Raw genomic sequence first — 12,673 nt, forward strand, 5'->3', positions numbered from 1 at the left:
CCCGAAGTTTTTTTGTCTGTTTGGACGCAACCCCTAGAGGGCCAGCCACTAATAACCGGACTAAAATTACATGAACCAAGAATTCTTCTCAGACATAAGGTTTCGTCACCGAAGTCACTTTGAATGAGTCCTAGTGCAGACTCGGTTCTGATCGCCCTGATTAAGCCCGGGAGCATTCCTGCAGCCCTGATTAAGCCTTGGCCAGGAAGGCAAAGTGACCTCAGCGTACAGGTTCTCTTCGGACAATTGGTTTTGCTTTGGCCGACAGGATTGCTGCCCTGTCTTCCTTGCCACCACCTAAGAGCACCCCATTAAAGGACAGTTACGTCTCTGTGTGTGGTTTAACGTGAGTACCTGTCTCATGGACTTAATCCCACAGTCTTCTTAAGACACGAATTGATTTTATGGCCACAATCGGAGGCCCACTGAGACAAGCACAACGGCGCCAATCTATACTGGTGGATGCAAAACCTACCTAAATCTCTACTGAACTCTGGAGTACGGCAACCGTGTTTAAACGCAACACCACGGTTGAGACCCAAAGGTCTTCGTTTCGACGAAATCACAACCCCCATGAAGATCCCACTAGAGGACCAACCGCAACAACCGAGCTGAACGCACATGAAACAGGAATGCTCCTGAAACTATATGGTGGACTAAGACCCGACATTGAGTAGCAACTTCTCTACTTTCCGGCTAATACGATTCACGAGTTGCGTAGGTTAGTGCAGCAGAGCGAAGATTTAGAGAAGAGGTTAAGTAGGCGCTGTGTTCAGCTATTCTGCTGAATCTGAAGAGAAGGTGAATATGAAGAACTTCTCAGGAAATCTTCAGGCTGAGAATCAGGATTGGGATTTAGATTTGGTCTGTTGGAATTGTCGGTACATTTGATATATGTAGGAAGACTGTTGGGAGGATCCTAAAGTCTTCTTTTAGGATTGTGGCATCCAAACACGTTGGATTGTGAAATCGTTCATAGATAAGAAGACGTTTTATTACTTATACGATATACATAATTCATGTAGAGGTGAGCAGCACCACGGGGAGGTAGCACCTAATGAGTATACTCCTAGTGTCGGACAAAAGCGCTCTGATTCTTTTATAAATTAGGAATGCAATGTAAGTGAAGTATCATCCTGACCGGTAAGTTAAGCGATGCTGGTTGCTTTCGGTTTCAATATTTACACATTTGCTGTTTTCAGAAGTGGCGCCTGCCTTTGGTTTCCTAGGTTTTCTTATCGTCACTCTTGAAAATTCATAGATACCTTCAGATTATTTTAGCTACTATCTTTGTAAAGGCCGGAACCGAGCAAATATTCCGTTCGAAGTCGCACTTCACACTTTCTTCCAATCTCTGGAAAAGGTTTCGGATTCCCTGGATTTTCTTAAAAGTGGAACTAGCAGCTCTCCAGAAATTTGTGATGAACAATTTTCCGGGGAAATACTTAAACGCAATGATGAAAGAGATGACTTCACTTTGCAGGAACAGTCGTTATTCTCATGTTACGGTGTAGAATTCAATAGATGTTTGGCGGTTGAAAACTGTGATGCAATACCCTTTATACCCCCTGAGCTGCTCCTCCACCAAACCATCGAAGGAAGCGAAATTTTTATTGTTTGTGGCAGCTTTCCTGACCAGCGCAATGGTAAGTTTCCTTTTCTCACGACATCAGAGGTCTAGCAGTCTCACCATTTCGGAGTGAACCAGGTCTTGTGAAGGGCAGAGGCAACTTATCAGATGCTGCCTCACCTCAGTGGCTATAGGTGGTAGTCGCTCGTTTATGACATGAGTGCGAATTATATCTAAATGAAATCTGCATAATATATTAAGACCCAAACCGTCCGTCATTTTTTGAAATGTTGGTTGTTAATTTAAAAAGAGGAGTCCGTTGGCTACAAATGTGGAAGACATTTTTTTCCCAATTGGAATTAGGATTTCCTCAATCCTCAAAAAAAAAATAAGAGGATAGTTGTTCTGTTTCAAAGAAAAATATTGTGCGCATTCCTGTGAAACGGAGTGTATAGTGAAATATAACCACCACAATCCAAATAAAAAGTTTCATTTCATTTTAGGACCATAGAGGAAATCCAGGTTGCTGAAAACTAGGTGAGCCCTCATAATATCCCAAAAGTGCTTTCCCTATCACCTCAGAAGCTAGTTGTTGCAAAGGAAGAGTTCGACGTCTCATGAAGCAGGGTATTTGCATACCTTTAAAGAGCTGTTGGTCATCTCCAATCCATTTGGTTCCTAACCCAAACGGCGAATAGAGCCCTTGTAGAGATTACAGGCGCCTGAATGCTCAGACAATTTTCGACCGGTACCCTATTCAACTTATCCATGATTTGGCGCATTCACTGATAAACAACCGTATTTTCACGACTATGGATCTGATCAAGACGTACCACCAAATCAATGTCGCTCCCGAAGCCATGCTGAAAACGGCTATCTGCAACTTTTGACTTACGCAACGCTGGGCACACATTTCAGAGATTCATCCACTCTGTCCTACGAAACTTAAATTTCTGTTTCGTTTACATGAATGGTACGAATCTGAAAATTTGGACCATCTTGAGTACATTTTTCAACGTCTCCTTGAGGCCGGGCTTGTTCTAAACGTTGAAAAATGAAAAATCCTTCAAAAGCAGGTAAAATTTCTCGGCCACATCATTGCTACTGACGGAATTCAACCAGATCCAGATAAGGCTGAAGCGACTGAAACTTTCCCCTCCCAACCACAATGAAGGATCTGCGAAGGTTCTTAGGCATGTTAAACTTCTATCGCCGTTTCTTGCCCAAGGTTGCTCATCACCAAACGATCCTCAACGCTTACTTGACTGGGCTCAAAACCAAAGACTCCGGCGAGGTTGCGTGGTCTACTGAGGCCGTCCAGGCGTTTGAAACGGTCAAATAATAGTTTGTTGATACTATACTACTGTCTTTTTCTCGGCCAGATATACCCCTAGCTGTGTTTGTCGATGCCTCACACACCGGCAGGCGCCGCAATCAGCAGCGTATTATCAAAAATAAAATATACATTTGTGGCGGCTCATCAGAGGCATGAGCCACGACTGCATTGCCTGTGGTGAATTAGCCTCCGTCGACGCACTGTACTGCCACCGACACGACTAGTACGCGAATTTCTTTCTTTCGGATTTGAACCGCTGCTGGCGCGAGCGGACCAGGCATCTAAACCTAAACATTCATTGACTTTATAGAAAGAGGAAATTTTTATTTTTATTTTTTATTATTATTATAACCAGACAGCGCTAACTATCTAATTTCAATTTCACCCAGCAAAGCTTAATACAAAAATAGTTTTGTTTCTCGCATTCAATTTCTACAAATGTTTCCTCCTTCCCTTAATTCATTAAAGGGAGATATTATGTACAATTTGACGAAAAAGGGAAACTGATTTTACAAAATCTGTTTATATAGGTCAAAGGTCTATGAAAGGGTAGGGTCAGCAATTAGTTTACTTTGCTATAAGTTGAAATAGTAGGACATCTGTTTAAACTCGCCAATGGGCTAGTTAATAAAGTAGATACACATCTGTCCGCAGGCGTTTCTTCCAACCCCCGTTACTCTAATATAATTTTTCCGTGACTTTGAGCAGTATCTTCCCAGTAGTCATCATTCTTCGTAAGAAAGGTAAATAAAACAATGGCGACTTATTTTCTCTATAAACGTCCTGTAGTAATTAACCACTGGGTTCTTTATTTATTAGGCCCTTATTTTGTTTTTCCTACCTTCATTCTTGGCATAAGTTTTTCAATATTAACCCCCGCTGTTTCCGGCTTCCTCTATTTAGTCCTTTCAGGGAAAACTTTAGCTTAAAATATGTTTCTATTAGCGATGCAAGAAAGCCTTTTCATGTCTATGTAAAATCTCAAATAATTAATTAAATTATGCTATAAAACTCTTTTGTAGCCTCCCTCTGAGATAAAATGAATTTTTTAGATAAACTCTTGCTTGCACGACTTCTCGAGAAAATTTATGGTCGTTGTGATGCGGATGCGAACTACTTTCTGTAGGATGGAAAATACTTTTCTTAGGTAGACATCCTATGCTTACCTGGTGCATTTCTTGTATCTATGAGATACATGGCAGTGGATTTATGTAACAATAAACTCATGGTTCTATGTATTAAAAAGTTCCGCTTCTCTTTTGTCACAGAGAAATGAGAATAAATAATTTCCTTGAAGCCATTGAAATGGATATTTATGTGTACTCGGGTGGTTTACTTTTTCCAACTTTTATGTTCCTTGCTTTCCGACTTGTGGCTTCTTGCCTGGAACTTCGCATAAAATTGCTTGAGAAAACATTCATGGGAACTTTGTCTAGGTCCGTATTCATTGCTGCCCTCATAGGTACACTAGTTACAGTTTAAACAATGGGAATCCTCTCTACCTTGCAGGAATCCTGATAACCCGTATTCGTTTCCAAGTACGTGAAGAAAAGGTACGGTTCTGGGCAGATGGGGCTTATGAACTTTTTTACGATACTGGTGCCTTAGAAAATGTTAAGTAATGTCAAACAGTATCTATGTACGTTGAACAGGCAACAGCTAAGAAAAAATGCAATATAAATAACTTGCCGCTGCTGTTTGAACTTTATTATGCACGCCTTACCATATTGGAAACAAATGTCTTTTCTACTTGTTCAAATTGCCAAGCTTTATCACAAGAAACTCTCGAACCTGAAATGGACTTTACCACATTCTTTTTTTCCCATATTTGCTGACGTATATTTTGATCGCCATAGATCTGCGAATAACAGACAGAGAGAAGGACCTGGCATCAATCAGTATCTTTCTCTTCAAAACCATATTAATTAAGTGCATGTCACAAGCCGATATCTGCACAACTAAAATTAATAATAGTATATTACCATGTTTTAGAAATTTACCGGAAAACCCCCTTAAATTCACCCCAGAAATAAAGAAATTGGCAACGGCATAGGCGATAATATAGGACATAATTCTGAAAAGTTTGAAGGCAACCCAACTATTATTAACATAGTTATAGAAAGTCAAAGTTTCGCATTTCAGGTCAATTTGCTTTGTATTCTTAGCTACATATGTACGAATGGGAAACGTGCATAGTGAGTTGTTCACATAAGATGAACACAAAACCTTTTATCTGAACCGCCGAACTTCCGGTATTCCCTCTTGTTTGAATTAAAAAATCTGCAACAGGTGATACGTTTGGGAAAGAAGGTAGAGCAATTCCTCGAAAACAGTAATTAAAAGTTAAATAGATTGTTTAGACACACGCTAATCAAGGGGGAAGGTAATTATCCCCATTTCAGGGGAGTTTCCCGGAGGAGAAGGAATGAAATGGAAACCTCTTTTTATTCAATAAAACAAGGTCGAGGGCCGTATAATTTTCACAGCGAGTCTAGATTTCCCGGGAAACACCTTACCCATAGCATTCAAGTGCTTAGCGAAATAGCTTCACTTGCTTTGTGAGATAGACTTTGGGGTCTGAAAGATGAAGTTTTAGGATGTAGAAGGCCGAGTCCTTGTTAGAGGGTATTTCAACAAGTGAGTGTGTGTGGTATGGTATGTCTCGGCCTGCTTTTCGTGGAAGTCAACCATTGCCGCGGATTTATTCCGGTGAAACTTTGCATCTGGGTCGTTAATGGTTATGAAATAGTAGGGAAAACTCTACGGTACCTCTTGGGACAACTAAAAACTATCAGCACTCTGGTATGTTTTGAGCCTTCTTGAAAAGGAAAAGTCAACGTATGCAATTTTTAAAAAGCTTTCTTTGTGAGACAGATAATAGCATGACTGCTAAATGTTCAAGGATTTCACACAGTTCTACTCAATAATCAGTACTTAAAACTGCTGGCAGCCTCGTCGAAGAGGAAGGAGGAGGGGTGATTAGCCGGAGTCCGAAGTTTTAGCAAGAGCCCAGGAAAAGGGTTTTAACAAAGCTAGATTAATTTTCCAAGTTCCGGAGCCCGCTTAACCCAGTCGAACTTGGGGCGCTGCCTCATTACGACCCTGGTTGACAATTTTCGTAAAAATTATCATGGATTTCGCAAATCTCGTTGAACATGAAATCCTAATAAAAAGATACAAATGGAAAGCTGTCCTCTCTTTGCCGTCCGAGGGGAGAATACTTATCCATGGAGGACAAGAAATCACGACCCCATACCCCAACCTGGCACTGAAGCTGGATTTAATCCATTCTATCTTTTGCCCAGCATACAAACACACGCATACAACAGGCACCGTCCTCTCTGATTAGAAAACCTCAAGCCAGCACCGTCGAGCCAGTTAAAAAGTTACGCAAAGTCCCAACAAATTGAAAGGTGGGGGTCACGATGGTTATGTGGAATTTCAAAAAAATCAACGGAGGAAAGGTAATCGAATCTTTTCTAAGAAGGATCGTCTAGATATTTCCAGTTATAAAAGTGACCAGCTTTGACAATTTACGACGTCAAGAAAAATTATTCTGGAAAAAGTGTGCACATTTTATCACTGCGAAGATTTTGACAACGAACTGCTACAAAACAAAGTAAAACTCTAGGAGGTTACACAAAGGTTACATTGGTTTCGATAGATCACGTACTTGTTGCTTAGAACCATGGACTGGGTGGAAACTATGTGGCCCTTTGTTCTCCCTTTATTTCATTTATTTTTTCTATTGCAAACCTCAGTAAAAAATTCAGGTGCGGAAGCAATCACTCTCTTTCCCCTTTTCTCGTTAGGCCTGGGAGCAACGTCTGCATAACCGACCAGGCGCGACCCTTCTGGCATACCGAATCTTACCAGACTACCATTGGAAGCGTTCCAGAAGTCCAGCCTCCCTCCCGACGTGATCTGCATCCTCCTCTGATCCTCTAGCGTCGCATAGAGCGGTCGCTAAGATAATCCTTAAATATCCGTTAAAGATAGACTCGTGGAATCGGGTTTCTGTGCTTAGTATATCTGTCCATCTTACGGAATTGAAAGCATTTCTGACATCACTCGTTATGAGAAGCACTGGCCATTGAGATCGGCTGTGTGTCCCGATTGGACGAACCGCATCCACGACCTCCATAATAGTATCCACCGGGGACCTGCCTGCTCTGAACCTGAGTAACTCCCAAACAGCATAGATCGCTTCAGCGAGTCTACTCCTGATGAGATTTTCGAGCACTTTCCTGGCGCCTTCTATAATAATTTTTTATGGTAAGAACTACTTCTTTGAGCTCTTTCATTGTAAAAAGGGGGTAGTCCTTGACGCCTTCCACGCTGTTAGGGCCAACCCCTACGGGATGTCTCGGGAATAATGCCCGTATAATGCGGTCCATCAGGTCGGCACTTAACATGCAGGGTTTTCGAAGAGCCCCGATTTTCCGGGTGACAAGTTTATAGCTAAGTTGACACGGATTCTCATTTAGCTTGTTGACTAGAATCTGCCAGCTGTAAGCTTTGTTTTTATTTATCGCGGTGTATCTCCTTTTTGCTGATCAATAAATCTCCTTTTTGCTGATCAAAAAAAATTACACAGCAAATTCAATTGGATCCAGGGCCTTGAAGTGTGTTAGAATACTACTTTCAAGACCGTAACCTTACACTACAGTTCACTTTAGGAGGAAAGGTGGTGAGCATTGCGCTCACCTGAAATTATTACCCTCATTTGATTTAGGTACTCATTCACAACTGAGTCGATTGATATCCGACATCCAGTCATGATAACAAATCCCTCTGCCGCCGAGATTTGAGATTTGAACCACGGCCTTTCGTTACGACAGCCCAGCGCTCTAACCATTTGAGCCATCCAGACATGTTGATCTATACTCTGCCTTAATGGCGCATGCCTACTGGCGGGCGTTTAAATATAATGGCGGAACTTATGGTATTCATTCCGTAGGCCGGCAATTCCTGCCATCCACCAATGCAGAGAAGGCTTGCCACGGTTTGGAAGCTATCAGGTTCATCACTGAATTTACGACAGTGTTAGTTGCAACGCTACCACCCTAGGAAGTGCCTTTCAGTTCCAAGAGCTTCGATGAATCTCCCGATTTTCATCCTCCCGACGTACCACGCACAAGGGGGTGTCGGGTTGGTGCACGCATCAACCACCTCGAAAGCGATGTACTGATGGTCATTTGCTGAGCAGTCTTCTAGAACTCGCCACCAATCCACCGGCTGTGCCAGAGATTTCGACTCAAAAGTTATGTCAAGGATACTTCTCTCGCAGCCTTGGCGTAATGGGTTGCGCAGCCATCAAAACAGACACGGCAGGATGGGTTGGAAGATCAAGCGATGTGAGAAGTGATTTAGGAACTGCTGATAGAGGTGAGTTTGCACAAAAGTATCTTGTGATTTACAGTGTTAAACTTTTAGGATTATTTCTAAGCATCTTATCCCCAAAGGCTATTACAATTTTTGAGGGGGAGTATGGTTGGCAAATACGTTTACGCACAGAGTGTCAGATCCCCGTAATGGTACGCCGTTGGACTACCAACTAAACACTTTACTGTAATCAGAGAATCAGCCTGGAACCGTTTGACATATTATTTCGAGCTAGCCCACCCACTCTTCACTCCCCGGCAGCACGAATCGCTTCAGTTAGTCTACTCTTGATGAGCTTTTCAAGCCCTTTCCCAGCCGTGTCAAGCATACGCAGCGGTCGGTATACAAACTGTAGCTCCGGATCTCCTTTGCAGATTAGCACAAGCCTCGCCACCTTCCAATGACAAGGAAAAACGTCCTCTTTGTTGAATGCCCCGAGTAGCAAGTTTGACCGTTGTCAGAACATCCGTTCATAAACTTTCACCGGAATACCATCAAAACCTGACGTCTTCTGACTTTTCATGGTGAAAACGGCTTCTTCGAGTTTTTTTCGTAGTGAAAAGCGGGCAGCCCTCGACACCTTCCGCGCTGTTGACATCAAATCGTACGTGTGGGGACTAATGCGTGAAGAATGCAGTCCATCTGGTAGGTAACCCCGAGTTTCCGGGTGACAAGTTTATAGCCAAGTCCCCACTGGTCCTCATCTACCTCGTGGACTAGGTTCTACCAGCAATGAGTTTTGCTTTTATTTATCGCACTGCGTTTCTTTTTTGCTGATGATGACACTCCTTCCATAGGTCAGCAATTTCTGCCGACAACCAGTATATAGAACGACTGGGGCCCCTCCGGTGCATGGAAGCCTCACAGTCTGCCGTTATCATATTCATCACTGAATTTACGACAGTGTCAACTGCAAAGCTACCACTCCCCAAAGTAGCCTCTAGCCTGACTTTGCCTGTTCCAAGAGCTTCGACGAATCTCTCGATCTTCATCCTCGCATATGGTCCCACATGCAGGGATGCCGGCTTGGTGCACGCCAACAAGAAGCGTCAACCTCTGCGAACGTGAAGCATTGATAATCACTCGTCGAGAAGGCTTCTAGAACTCGCTACTCGTCGCCCGTACTAGAGATTGCGACGCAAAAGTTATATCAAGGATACCTCCCTCGCAGCGGTGCTCGGAACGGCGCCCTCTAGAGCATCGAATTTGCGTCGATAGTCCGACATGATCACAATTGGCGTTAGGTAAATGCAAAAAAACTAACACCGAAACCATTTCCCAGTGTTGGGCAAGAACAATAAGTCAAATATCATCCCGAACCTAGATGACAGCGCGGTACCCGATAAGTCGAGATACCATGAAGCCGGTTTCTTCTTCCGGTATTGCTCGCTGATTAGCACTAGATCAGCTTTTACGTCGACAAGGAACTGCGCTAGCCACGATCCTTGCAGAGAACACAATTTTCATTTTCATCGCAGGTCTTCGCTTGGTGACTTACCTGACCGCATCTACGGCATATAGTCCTTCTGTTGGTTCCCTTCCAAGTTGCTGGCGTGTGCTCATAGTCCAGACACCTGCAAAATTTGGTGGGAGATATCCGCATTCGTACCCTGCATACTACCGATCCAATTTTGATTTTCCCGCTGTTAAGGAGTTTCTTCGCATATTGTTCCGTGACTTCCCCCCACAACGAGTTCATCGTGTGGAGCATTCACAGAAGTGATACATATTAGTTACCTCTGGATATTCACGCTTTACGGCCTTCTCCACTTTAAAGACTATTACACGGCCTAGATTCTCACTATTATCGAAGTCAGGGAACGACTTAGCGGAGAAATACGGTTTCCAGAGCTCTTTCAATGGTTTTTAAACGCCAAGTTATGATTATAGATAAAGGATGAGAGGCGGTCATCCCAAGGGAGTATGTATCAAACACCTTTTCAATTTAAGTATCTCTGGTTATTCGAATTATCTTGTCGAGATTTACCTTCTCAGATAATAACATGAGATGGGACTCTTTGAAGGCACCTATAGGATGTAGTTTAGTTTAGTTTTCCAATGGAACGTTTGTAAAATTCGCGAATAATAAATTTGTTTTACACAAAACCTGGTGTTGATGCGCAAAGTTTCATTGTCTCTACTAAACAAAAGATTTTGGCAACAATTGCTGCTTTTGGGTGCACTATTCTAAAATATGGCTACATCATGTGTTTTATATAAACTTTTCACATCGTCACAATTCAGAAAAACAATCTTTTCTTAGCGTTTTAATTTAGATGTGATGAGTGGACCAAAGTTGAATATCCTGTGTCTATTCTAGTACGTCCTTTACATCCAAGAAACAGCCCTAGTAAACAAATTTTCTCAAACGATTTGTATTAAAAAGGAAACACAAGAAATATGCAGAAGTGGGGTACCCACGAGTGTGGCTAAATTAATCCCCAAGTTACACGCCTAATCTATTCTAATTAGTGCTGACACAACAAACCACTTGATGTGATTTGGCTCAAAGAAAGTAATATTTCTAAACGACATCCCCCGTGTCTTCCAAATGTATATAATCCGCTTAGAAGGAGCTTTGGTCAGCTCAAGGGCATATTTTTCTGCTGACTGGCATGAATACATTACCTTCTGGACGGGGAGAGTTAGGGAGTCCTAGAACAATGCCAAGTCGGGACCAGCGCATACATAAATCACTTTTCACTGCAATGACTGTGAGGCTGCGGGCTCTGTGCAGCCACTGAGGTTTTCCATAATGTTTTGAAAATTCGACTCTGGGAACGGAAAAAACACCGAAAGCTCTCGTAAGGGAACACTTCAACCAAAGTTCATAAACAATTAATAAAAACCGTGGCCGGAAACGTGAAGCCGCAAACGCCCGGGGCTATCGGGAAAAGCTAATTTCTCGGGAAAATGCGAAAAACTTTCACCGAACACTAATTACAAGCGGATCCAAATGAAGTGGTTTCCAGGTCCCCAAAGAAGCGCCCCGGCAGCGGATCAATTAATCATTAAGTCGTGTTTTAACACACCGGGGTCGCCTAAATCCGAATGAAAACTTAGTAATTTTCTTTTGTAATTGCCGCGATTCAAGGGCCTTGGAAGATTACTCAAAGCGCCTGGGGTGAGGCTAGAAAATCAAAGGCGCCTTAGCAGCCAGTCGCAGTACTACAACTAAACTGTTCGTGCGCTCGCTGATAATGCTCCGAAAATGTTTATTTTTGTATCATACCTTGTGCCCAACATTTTGTTTTTGTGAAAGTCACGAACGAGCACACAACACTTGGTTGACAGCATGGGGCGACACAAAACTAAAGATTTTCATATTTTCACGGCACCCGGCCGAAGGGCATTGATTAGATAAACTTGAAAAGTTCTTGCTTCCAGTCCGTGTTGTTTTCATTCGCGTCAAGCGTTTTGCATTCGACTATTTTTAGAAGCTAAGGGGAGAAGCCCTCGAACAAAATCATTTTAAACATCGATTTTCCAATTTCCTCTAACTGGAAATCATTACGAGGAAATCACTACTTACAGGTAGGAATCTAGGATGTGAGAATGATTGATCCTTCGCCCAGGAGTTTTTATGTCGTTTTCACAGGAGCACGGAAATTCGAGGGGGCGTTGCAACCTTCTGCTTCCGCGTCCACTTTTCCTGATAGAATATCACCCTCGCAAGTAACTTTCTAAAACACTCCACATTCCACTTTCACCAGATTTTCATGGTCAACGGAAATGAAAATTTTCACTGAATTATATCCACTTCAAGTTCGTATCTTAGAGCGGAAAACGCGAGGAAGCTTAAACTTGATTTGCCACAATTCAACAAGGGAAACTATCAAAAGAAATCCGCAAAAGGGTTCAGGCTATACTTGGAGCCTTCCCACTTCTAGATGCGGATGTAATACGATAAACGTCAAATCTAAAACTGAATATTCATTTCAGGAGCTGGCTCCATACAGTAAGGAAAGTATCCCCAGTCAGCAGAGATTGGACGTTCGTTAAGTTATCGATTTTCCTGCGTTCAACCAAATTCCAGAGACTCCCCTTTACACATTTCTCTTCAGTCAAAATAACACGAGCAAAGTGGGGAAAACTGTGCACGGATACGAACGAATAGGGAAAAGTGATAAGGGTTTGGTCGATGGGGGTTGCATTATAGCGTTGGCAGTCGCCGGGGACTTTCACGTGGCTTTGGATGCCGCAAGCCGTTTCGCTGGCATGTGCTTGGAATGTAACTGACATGTCGGCACGTTGCTCCCCCAACCTAGGAAGATGCCCTGAACAGGGGTGAACAGGGAACCGATTCGAAGGATAACGGATTGCTCCGCTGAGGGTGGCATTCTTTTATGTTAGCTCATGAGAGCTGTTTTTCTGTCGTCAAT

General features: G+C 42.8%; 1 protein-coding gene across 1 annotated transcript in view; it reads right to left on the reverse strand.

Moving 5' to 3' along the window:
* Positions 1-12,190, reverse strand: part of LOC119657150 (tubby-related protein 4) — a 146,623-nt gene extending 134,433 nt beyond the window's left edge. The window contains exon 1 of the mRNA XM_038063927.1: positions 11,824-12,190. The gene's annotated coding sequence lies outside the window, so the exon portion shown is untranslated. The remainder of the gene's footprint in view (positions 1-11,823) is intronic.
* Between the last annotated feature and the right edge of the window lie 483 nt (positions 12,191-12,673).

Source organism: Hermetia illucens, chromosome 5 (assembly GCF_905115235.1).
Source record: "Hermetia illucens chromosome 5, iHerIll2.2.curated.20191125, whole genome shotgun sequence".
Lineage (NCBI taxonomy): Eukaryota > Metazoa > Arthropoda > Insecta > Diptera > Stratiomyidae > Hermetia > Hermetia illucens.